The sequence below is a fragment of the Sesamum indicum genome, linkage group LG4 (genome assembly GCF_026168435.1).
Source record: "Sesamum indicum cultivar Baizhima isolate 11 linkage group LG4, ASM2616843v1, whole genome shotgun sequence".
Lineage (NCBI taxonomy): Eukaryota > Viridiplantae > Streptophyta > Magnoliopsida > Lamiales > Pedaliaceae > Sesamum > Sesamum indicum.
Genome location: NC_142660.1, coordinates 3,739,793 through 3,749,990, shown reverse-complemented (window position 1 = coordinate 3,749,990; position 10,198 = coordinate 3,739,793). Strand labels below are relative to the sequence as shown.

The window sequence follows — 10,198 nt, the reverse complement described above, 5'->3', positions numbered from 1 at the left end:
AGCTTCAAATCTTTCACGGGTGCATTGTGGTTCTATGTACCTTCTGCCGCTAATTTTACAGGTGGTGCCATTAAACGGGTCAAGTAAAGAGAACAAGATAAATGATGAGTTGTAGGAGGTTCCCATGTGAATGAAAAGCTGAATAGGAAGAGATTTGTGGTGCAATTGGGATATGTGGAGTGAGGGTTTGTAATTAAGTGCATGGGCAGGTGGTTACTATAATATTTTGTTGGATTGTTTGGAATTTAATGGAATTTGGTGGCTCTGGTTGTACTCTGTATTATTTGAAATCTTAAAATTATTTATTAATTTCATGTTAATAATATGATAAAGTTTATGTCGTCACTTTATAATTGTATTAAGATAATTTTATTACTCTTTCTATTAACATTATTACTCTTTTGTGCTATATATTGCAGGAGTTGACCAATTCTATACAATTTATTGCTTAAAATTCTTCATTGTTTTATTGATTTTATGCAACTTGCTACTGAAAAATCCTCCTAAAATCTCTTATTATAGCCAACATCATGTCAAATTTTTTAATTCCTTACTAACTTCTAAACTTTCAGTCAACAATATCCTCAAATTTACATCAGCACATAACTTGCACGTGCTAATTTTGGGCAAATTTGAAATTTTCTATCGAAATATGTTAGCAAATCGCAAAATTTATTTAGATAATAGATCAAATTGTAAGTTTCACTTTCTGAAGGTTCAATAAAGCCTTTATAATATTATATTCAAAATGATATATATCATGAAAGAACCTTATTGTCTAAAGGTAACACGATCTTAAGAATTAATTGATAACTAAATATTCAACTTGGTCCATAAATATTTGTAAATATTCTCTTCAAAAGATAAATATTTGTAATAATATTCTCTGTGTTTTTTTTAGATATTAGTGCTTAATAATCTCATTGATATGCAACTTTTCTTGTATAGAAGTATATGTATCATTTCAGACATGGAAAGTAGAAAATTGAACTGTTAGTATGTTAGAATTTCATCCCCCTTAAATAACATATGATTAAGAAAAGCACTCTCCCATAATGTATGATTAGCTACAAGTCCTTTTTCTTTTTTCAATCAGTGCTTAAACCATTAAGAGATAAATCTGCTAGTTATAAACAGATTCAAGTTGTTCAATCAAAGTTAGCATTTCAACAGGTGCATCATATTTTAGAAAATATTGCACGCACTGCAAAAAATAGAATATCGAACTACATCATTCTTCATTAATCATTCGTATTACCCTGTTAGTTTCCAAAAATTGGAAATAGAATCTAAAGAAAAACAACGGCTCCTAGTTCTTTGAGCATGTCGAACCACCAAATATCTATCTTAGATTGGATTGAACAAATAAATTTGTACGACCTATAAATTTAGCAGAATTTAACTAATTACTGTGAAATTATAGCTTCTATTTCGAGTAACAATCCAAAAGTCAACACTCTATCAAGTCATTTATGTTCTCATTGTAATCGAAAGGAGAAAAAAGAAGTAATAGCTTGGCATGTGTTGTTGTATCTTGCTTCGTTGGAAATAATGGTGATGGCCATGAAAGTGCAGCGGCAGTCCAGCATCTCTGGAGTCCAGGCTCAAGAAAGAGGAAGACACGCTATCCATACAACAAGCTTTTATAAGTGAAAATGCACTTTCTTATGCATATGTATTTTTTATGTGTCCAGCTGTTAATTGTTAAGTTTGACATGTATCGGAGTTGGTTGGGGTTCAAGGTGCATTGTGGGCTGGGTCGGTTCAAGACCGAGATGAACCAGCCTCAAAAAGTCCACCCTAGGACCGGCCCTCTACTTTTCATGGTCGGTCTTAGGACAGTCTTGGAGCTCTAAGTGTGCCCCAATTGGGTGGGGTAGTTACTATAGTTTTTTGTTGAATTTGTCTGAGTTTAATGGCATTTAGTGGCTCCTAGTTATACTATATATTATTTGAAAATATTATAACTTTCACCCTGAATTAAATTAAATTTATAAATTAATCCTACTACTTAATGATATTTATTAGACTTGTTCTCTATAAACACTAAGAAATATTGGTCTAGCTTTATATTATAGGGTTTCATGCAATTTACCTTATGTGATATTGTAGTAATCAAATTATCCCTTAAGAGAAAGAAAAATCAAATTACCTTCCTATGATTTTTTTTAAATAGAGCAATTTTTACGTTTCTTTCTGAAAAGGTACATTACTTCATTTTAAAAAATATAGTGAAGTATTTTACTATTTTTTTCATAAAGAATAATTTGTTCATTTGCAATATTACTTACAGTAGGTTGAGTGCATTTTTTTTCATTGTTATAAACATTCGTGTGTAATTAATCTTTATTTATTGATTTTTCAAGCAATTTTATCTTCGAATTTCTTTAGTTGCATTACTTAATGTTCAATTTTTTTTTTCTTTTCATTGTATTTTATAAAATTAAACTTTGAAATTTTAAAATTATTTATTAATTTTGTGCTATTGATATGATAAAGTTTATGTCCTCATTTTATGATTATATGATAAAGTTTATGTCCTCATTTTATTACACTTTCTACTATCATTATAACTCTTATATATTGCAAGACTCAACCAATTTTATGCAATTTACTGCTTAAAATCCTTCATTGTTTTATTGATTTTAAGCAATTTGACTGAAAAATCCTCCTAAAAATCTCTTATTATAGGACAAAAAGTTTTCAACAGAGCCTTTATAATATTCAAATCAAAATGATGCCACTAATTAACCTTATTATCCAAAGGTAACACGATCTTAATCTAGAATTACTTGATAACTAAACATTCAGCTTTCGGTCCACAAATATTTGTAAACATTCTCTGTGTGTTTTTAGATATTAGTGCTTAATAATTTTCACTTGATATGCAACATTTATTTTAAAGAAATTTATTTGTCGTTTTAGACATGGAAAGTAGGAAAAATAAATTGAAAAATAAAAAAATAAGAAAATTAATAAATTACTAAACAGTTTAGCGAAGTTAATCATTAAAGGCTTCCCATGAAGAACGTGGCCTTGCAGACCCTACCTCGCCAACTTCGTGCCCTCAATTTCTTTAAAGTACACAAAGGCGTGGAGATGGAAGGGGAATGAGTTACTTCTGATCACTTCTCCCTGAGCGACAAACAGAGATTTAAACTCACAATCTATCACTTTTGGTGACAAAATACCGGTCCACAAGTTGTTGGATGGATGGATCACCCTTTGAGAATCTTTGACAGTGCATCATGGTTCTGTGTAGCTCCAGCCGTTGATTTTATACGTGATGCCATTAAATGGGTCATGTACAGAGAACAAGATAAATGATAGGTCATCGGAGGTTCCGATGTGATTGAAAAGCGAAATAGAAAGAGATTGGTGTGTAACGGGGATGTGGTGGAGTGAGGTTTTGTAAATATTTAAAAATGTCATAACTTTCACTGTGAATTAAATTAAAATTCTAAATTGGTCATATATGTTACTTATTAAAAACATTCTTGTGCTTCTAATCTAAATTTGTTGATTTTTCAAGCTAATTTGTCTTGGAATTTTTTTTGATACCAAAGTTAATTCTTTCATTTTTGCATTACTTAGTATTCAATTTTTTTCTTATCACTATATTTTATAAAATCAAACCATGCTAATGACATGATAAAGTTTATGTCCTCACTTTATGATTGTATTATGATAATTTTTTATTACTCTTTCTATTATTATTAGTACTCTTTTTGGTTATATATTGCAGAGTTGACCATTTTTATACAAAAATTTATTGCTGAAAATTCTTCATTGTTTTATTGATTTTATGCAACTTGCCCCTAAAACATCCTCCTAAAATCTCTTATTATAGTCAACATCATATCAAATTTCGAATTCCTGATTAATATCCTACTTTCGGTCGACGATATCCTCAAATTCACACCAACACATGACTTGCACGTGCCAATTTCTAACAAATTCAAAAAAATTTATCAAAATCTGTAATAAAAATTCACTAAGCCAATATATCAAATTGTAAGTTTCAATTTTTTAAGGTTCAATAACGACAAATACCTCTTATTATAGGACAAAACATTTCAATAGAGCCTTTATAATGTTCAAATCGAAATGACGCCATTAATCAACCTTATTATCTAAACATAACAATACGATATTAATCTCAAATTTTTTTATAACTAAACATTCAAATTAGTCCACAAATATTTTTAAATATTTTGTGTGTGTTTTCTGATATTAGTGCTTAATAATCTCATTTGGTATGCGACATTCCTTTTAAACAAGTTTATGGGTCATTCAAACATGAAAAGTAGCAAAATTTGTTGGAAAAAAATTAGCCTTCAAAAATTGTATTAACACTAACAAAAAAAAATAAAAGTAGAGAAATCGTAAAATAAAAAAATCAAGAAATTACCTATCTACATAGCAAAGTTAACCATTAGAGGCTTCTTGTGAAGAATGTGGCCTTGACCTTGCCTCGCCAACTCAGCCTTGGATTTCTTTAAAGTGGATAAAGGCATAGTGATGAAAAGGGAATGAGTTAATGCTGATCTCTTCTTTATGAGCGGCAAACAGAGTTTTTAACTCAAATCTGTCACTTTTGTGTCAAATTGCCGATCCAAAAGTTGTTGGATGGATGAATCTCCCGTCGCAAATCTTTGAAGGCTGCATCGTGGTATTGTGTGTCTTCCACAGCTGATTTTACAGGTAGTACCATTAAACAGGTCAAGTACAGAGAACAAGATAAATGATGGGTCATCGGAGGTTTTGATGTGATTGAATAGTTCAATAGAAATAAGTTTGTGTGCAATGGGGATGTGGTGGTGTGAGGTTTTGTAAGTGTAAGGGGGTTGGTTATTGTAGTCTTTTGTTAGATTTGTCTGAATTTAATGGCGTTTGGTGGCTCCTGGTTGTATCTTGTTATTTACCCAAAATTAAATTAAAATTTTAAATTGGACCTATATATTATTTATCATAAATATTCTTATGTTTCTAATTTTAATTTGTTGATTTTTCAAGCAATTTTATCTTGAAATTTCTTGACTCTAAAGTGTATGCTTTCATTTTTGTATTCCTTAGTCTCAATTTTTTTTTCTTATCATTATATTTTATAACATCAAACTTTGAAACCTTAAAATTATTTATTTATTCCATGTTATTGATATGATAAAGTTTATATCCTCACTTTTATGATTGTATTATGATAATTTTTTACTCATTCTATTATCATTGTTACTCTTTTTTGTTATATATTGCAGGAGTCGACCATAACTCTGTCCGCTCCTTTGCCCGATCTAATAGAAGGCATAGGAAATAAGCTGCATTCGAACGAAACTCTGTTAAAACCCGTGGATCCTCCGAACCTCGGTCCACTTCCTCGAAAAATCAGACCACCACGTGTAAAGTTCCCACTTCCCGCAGAGAATGAGCAGTTGGTTCCCCTCTTGGTCAACCTATTTGATTTTCCTATTGTGTATGTTGATATGTCTTCTCTTCCTCCTTCTTCTTGTCTTCAATTACTACTTCTTCCATCCGGGCCGCTGATTTAACAAGAGTTTTAAAATTCGTAATTCTGACTGCGAAGCCTCTTTTGATCTTTGGTCGTAGCCCCTACTCAAAACGGTAACAACGATCCTCCTGCGTCGCAATTGCTTCTGGTGCATACTTGACTAGTGCAGCAAAACGGAGTTCATATTCTGCCACTGTGTGATCATCCCCTTGCACTAAATTTAGAAACTCCATTCTCTTCCTATATCGGTACGTCTTGGGTCAGTATTTATCATCAAACTCTTTCTGAAACTTAGCCTAAGTTGTTTATCTTGGATCATATCCCCTCTTTACATACCTCCACCAAATCAAGGCATTCCCCACGAATAAAGAAATAATATACTTAAGTCGATTCTCTGGAATGTAATTCACTAGGTTGATCACATCTTTGACTTTTTCCCACTATCTCTCAGTAATCTCCCTGTCATGAGTACCCTAAAATTATGTAGCCCCCATCTTCTTGATTCTTTCATAATTACGATCAATTGTAGGAACTATTGGTGCTGGTGTTGGAGTGGATGCGGGCACTTGTGCAAGTAATTGTGCTTGGGCCTGAAAGGCCATTCAAAATATTTGTGCATACTCTGGTGGTAATCCAACCACTGGAGCACCACCGCGAGGAATTGGAGCATCAGCACCAACACCCTCTCGACCTACCTCCACCACACCTGCACTTGAACGTGCTACTGAGCCCTCTACGAACTCCGCTGGCTTTTCCCTACTAACTATTGGGTTAGCACGTGCACCTTGAGAAGCCATCGTAACTTAAACAATTAGGCACATCCACAATCAACCTATTACCCTAGAAACCTTGACGTGCTCTGATACCACCCAATGTAGCACCCCTTACTCCCTACATTTAATTATCACTATTTTATCCTTTCCTTGATGAGAACTCATTTTATAATTAATTCTTTTTCAACTCATAAAATAAATTCTATTTTATTAATATAATATATATCTATGTATGTATCACAAAAGATAATAGCTATCACCAAAAAGTTTATATTTACCCCCATCAAATGTCCTTATGTACATAATCTCAAAGAAAAATAGTCCAAAGTTTTAACACAAACTCGGCAAAAGACTAGAATATTTAACAATCAAACAGCTAAAAACTCTGACTTCAGGTGTCACGGCTGACCCACCTAATAAGAACGACGGCATGGCTCAAAGTCTAATGTGGCTAGTCAGAGTGACATATTCCCTGAAAAGTACGTGGCAAGAAATGAGCTGCCTACTCAGTAAGTATAGCTAACCAGTCTCTATATATACACACATAGACAGAAAGTCACATACAATGCAATCACATCAATTAACAAATATTCGTCATATAGCAACAACAAATGTAAGGAATAATGCATACCCACGACTATACATCAATCCGCGATATAATGTTTGACGTTATCGCTTATTAACTAAGGGGCTTACTTACTCTAATTGGAGTACATTAATCAATGGTTTTTCCGGCCATCATCATCTCATCAATGTCATAACATATACAACACAGGATACCCGTTGTATGACACTCTCTACTCCAGTTTGTAGCAATATCAGCACAGGACATCACAACAAGCATGTTATCCCCACACCACCCTAGTATGTAGCTAACAACACAGGATATTCCCCACTACCCGGAATAACCCAGTACCTTACGCGCCATGGTACCTAGCTTAATTCATTTATTTTTTATATCACATCATCGTAAACCATTGATTATGTTCCCAATTAAGCACCATGTTTTATTTCAACTCACGATCATTATTCTATTCTCTATAATAATTACTTAGTCAGTAATAACCTCTCAATTCGATTTTATGCAATAACCAATTATACAATCACATAATCATACCATTATCACGTTCATTCATTAAAAGCACATATGACACATAGTAGCAACTCCATCAATATTAAGGTAATCCAACAAATAGTCCACAACCAATATACAAAATCCACGTATATACATATAAGTCCAAGTTCATGATCACATCTAAGAACCAATATATATATAATATATACAATACGACACACTACACATATAATTATATATAAAAATTCCATTAGCCATACTTACCTTATATCCCAAAATGGTTCGACTTCACAAGATACTGCTCAACCCTCTACTTTGTCATCACATCCTATAATAGAGTATTATACGTATAATCAATATATATAGAACATCATAAGCTCTAAATAAAATATTATATAATGTTCGTACATTTTTCATCAATCTTTTAATGTTTTGAAGTTCAACCTCTGTTCCAATTTAATTTAGATAAGTACACTTTCTAAGCTTCTCAAACATATATTTAATTTATCAACTAATTCATAAGAATTTATTTAACCAAACCCCTTATGTGACGCCCCAAATATTATAATACATAATTGGGGGATTAATTGATAAATTTTTATGAAATTTAGTTAATTAGTAAATAAATTATGTTCCATAATTGGAATATAATAAAACTTGAACGGATTAAATTGGAGCTCGTTATAATATTTTGGGACAATTTATATTAATTAAAGAAATTTAGGAGGGACGTGATGGGTATTTTAAGAAAAGTTTATTTAAATAAATAATAATATTATTATTACTATTATTTATATATATGTATTAGTAAATAATACAAATATATTAGTATATATATATATTAATGAATAATATATATTATTTATATATATGTATTAGTAAATAATACAAATATATTAGTATATATATATTAATGAATAATATATATTAATGAATAATATATACATATACATGTAATTGGAGAGAGAGAGAATTGAGAGTGGGAGGTGGGGCCATCACCCCTCCACCGCCTCACTCTCTCTTTTTCATTTTTTTTACTCTTTCTCTTTGTTTTGTTTTATATATACACACAAGCATAACACACACGATTGAGAATTGAGAAATTGCAATTTCCTCTCAGCCGAGAAAGAAAAAGATACCGAGGTACGATAATTATAATTTTAATTTTGATTAATTTATATAATTATATTATCTAATTAGTTCATTTATTAAATGTTGTTTATACTAAGTGATGTACTAATTAACCGAAATATTTTACGAGTTTGGCTATTTAAATTAGTACCGAATTAAATACCAAACCGGATATAAAAATAATATCGTTGGTTAATTAGATTATTAAATTTATTAGATTCGAATGTTGCTGTAGCAAATTTATATAATTCCATTGGAATTGTTAACCAAATACGCAATTCTATGTATTGTTATTTAATTAAATTGTATAATAGCGGGAAATTGATAGAAAATTCATATAAATATTCTGAAAATTATATTTAATAAATGGTATGTTAATAAAGAGGAAAAATGAAGATTTTTATTTCGATAGAAATGGAATATTAAAAAATTATTAGAAATTGTACAAATGATAGTCAATATTATATTTAAAAGAAATCACGATATTCTCGATATATTAATTGTGTATGGTATAACTCATTATAGGATACAGGGGTGAGGTGAAAGGACTGACAATTAGCGATTGAGTAGAAAGAAACGTTGTGAGGTTGAGGTAAGTAAATAATTAGCATTATCTATATATGCTTTCTGTATTTGTGGTTTTACTGTTATATGAATTTGTGGTTAATGCTGCCATTGATTTGTCTGAAAGTATATAAGTGATGAATGATTTGATTTGATTGTCGATATTGTGTACGTGGAAGGAGGAAATACGTTGAAATATTATGTTTGTTGTTTGATGTGTTGTGGGTGTCTGAAAATGAGAATATAATGATATATTGTTTTACGTTACTAGTTGCTTACAAGAATGGTGATATGTGGAAATGAGGGAGTGGTGGAAATTGAATATAATTGTGGCGTGAATACCCCTTGATGTGTTGAAAAGCCTATAAGGCGAAGTGAAATGAAAAGAGCTTTGATGCGATATGAGAAAGAAATGAAATAAAAAGAGCTTTGATGCGATATGAAAAAGATGTGATGTGAAAAGAGCTATGATGCGAAATAAAAGAGCTATGATGCGAATTGAAAGAGCTATGATGCGAAATGAGATTGATGAGCCGGCTGTCAAGGGGATTCACTTAAATTTATATGACGGTGAGATTGAGTTGACGGGAAAAACACGATATCACCTTCTGGTAAGCAAACTAGGGAAAAAGAAAGTTTAATTGATTATTTTATTGTGAGATAGCTATGTGGTGTACTACAATTGATTATGTTGGAGTTAAATTGACTGTAATCCATGCATGTTGCCTACTTGTCACGTTTGGGCTGTGTTTGATGTACATATATAGATAGGGCTGATTATTTACTTACTGAGTGGCAGGGTCATCCCTCTGTTGACATTTTCTTTTAGGAGTAGACTTTGAGGCATTTGACTGTTGAAGAATAGGTCTACGCACTATACTCAGTCAGGTCGGGCCAGTATGCTGTTTTCTCCTCTTGTCAGCTAGAGTACAAATCTTATTTTGTTTGTTTAAAGAGAACATAGGCGTAGCGATCAATTGTGGTGGATCACCTGTGGTGTTTGATTTGTATATATGTGATGTTGTGAGTTGACTATGTCGTTATGACGTTGTGAATACGTATGTATATTGATTAAATGATTATGTGTATTTATATATATAAACACAGGGATTACTATAAGTATGACATTTAGGGTAGATATAGCCCTTG

General features: G+C 31.6%; 1 long non-coding RNA gene across 1 annotated transcript; it reads left to right on the top strand.

Annotated features, from left to right (window-relative positions):
* The first annotated feature begins 8,426 nt into the window (after nucleotides 1–8,426).
* On the top strand, nucleotides 8,427–10,198 carry LOC148788266 (uncharacterized). The gene is made up of 3 exons (XR_016065323.1): nucleotides 8,427–8,497; nucleotides 9,011–9,077; nucleotides 9,849–10,198. It is a non-coding gene; the product is annotated as an uncharacterized LOC148788266 (long non-coding RNA).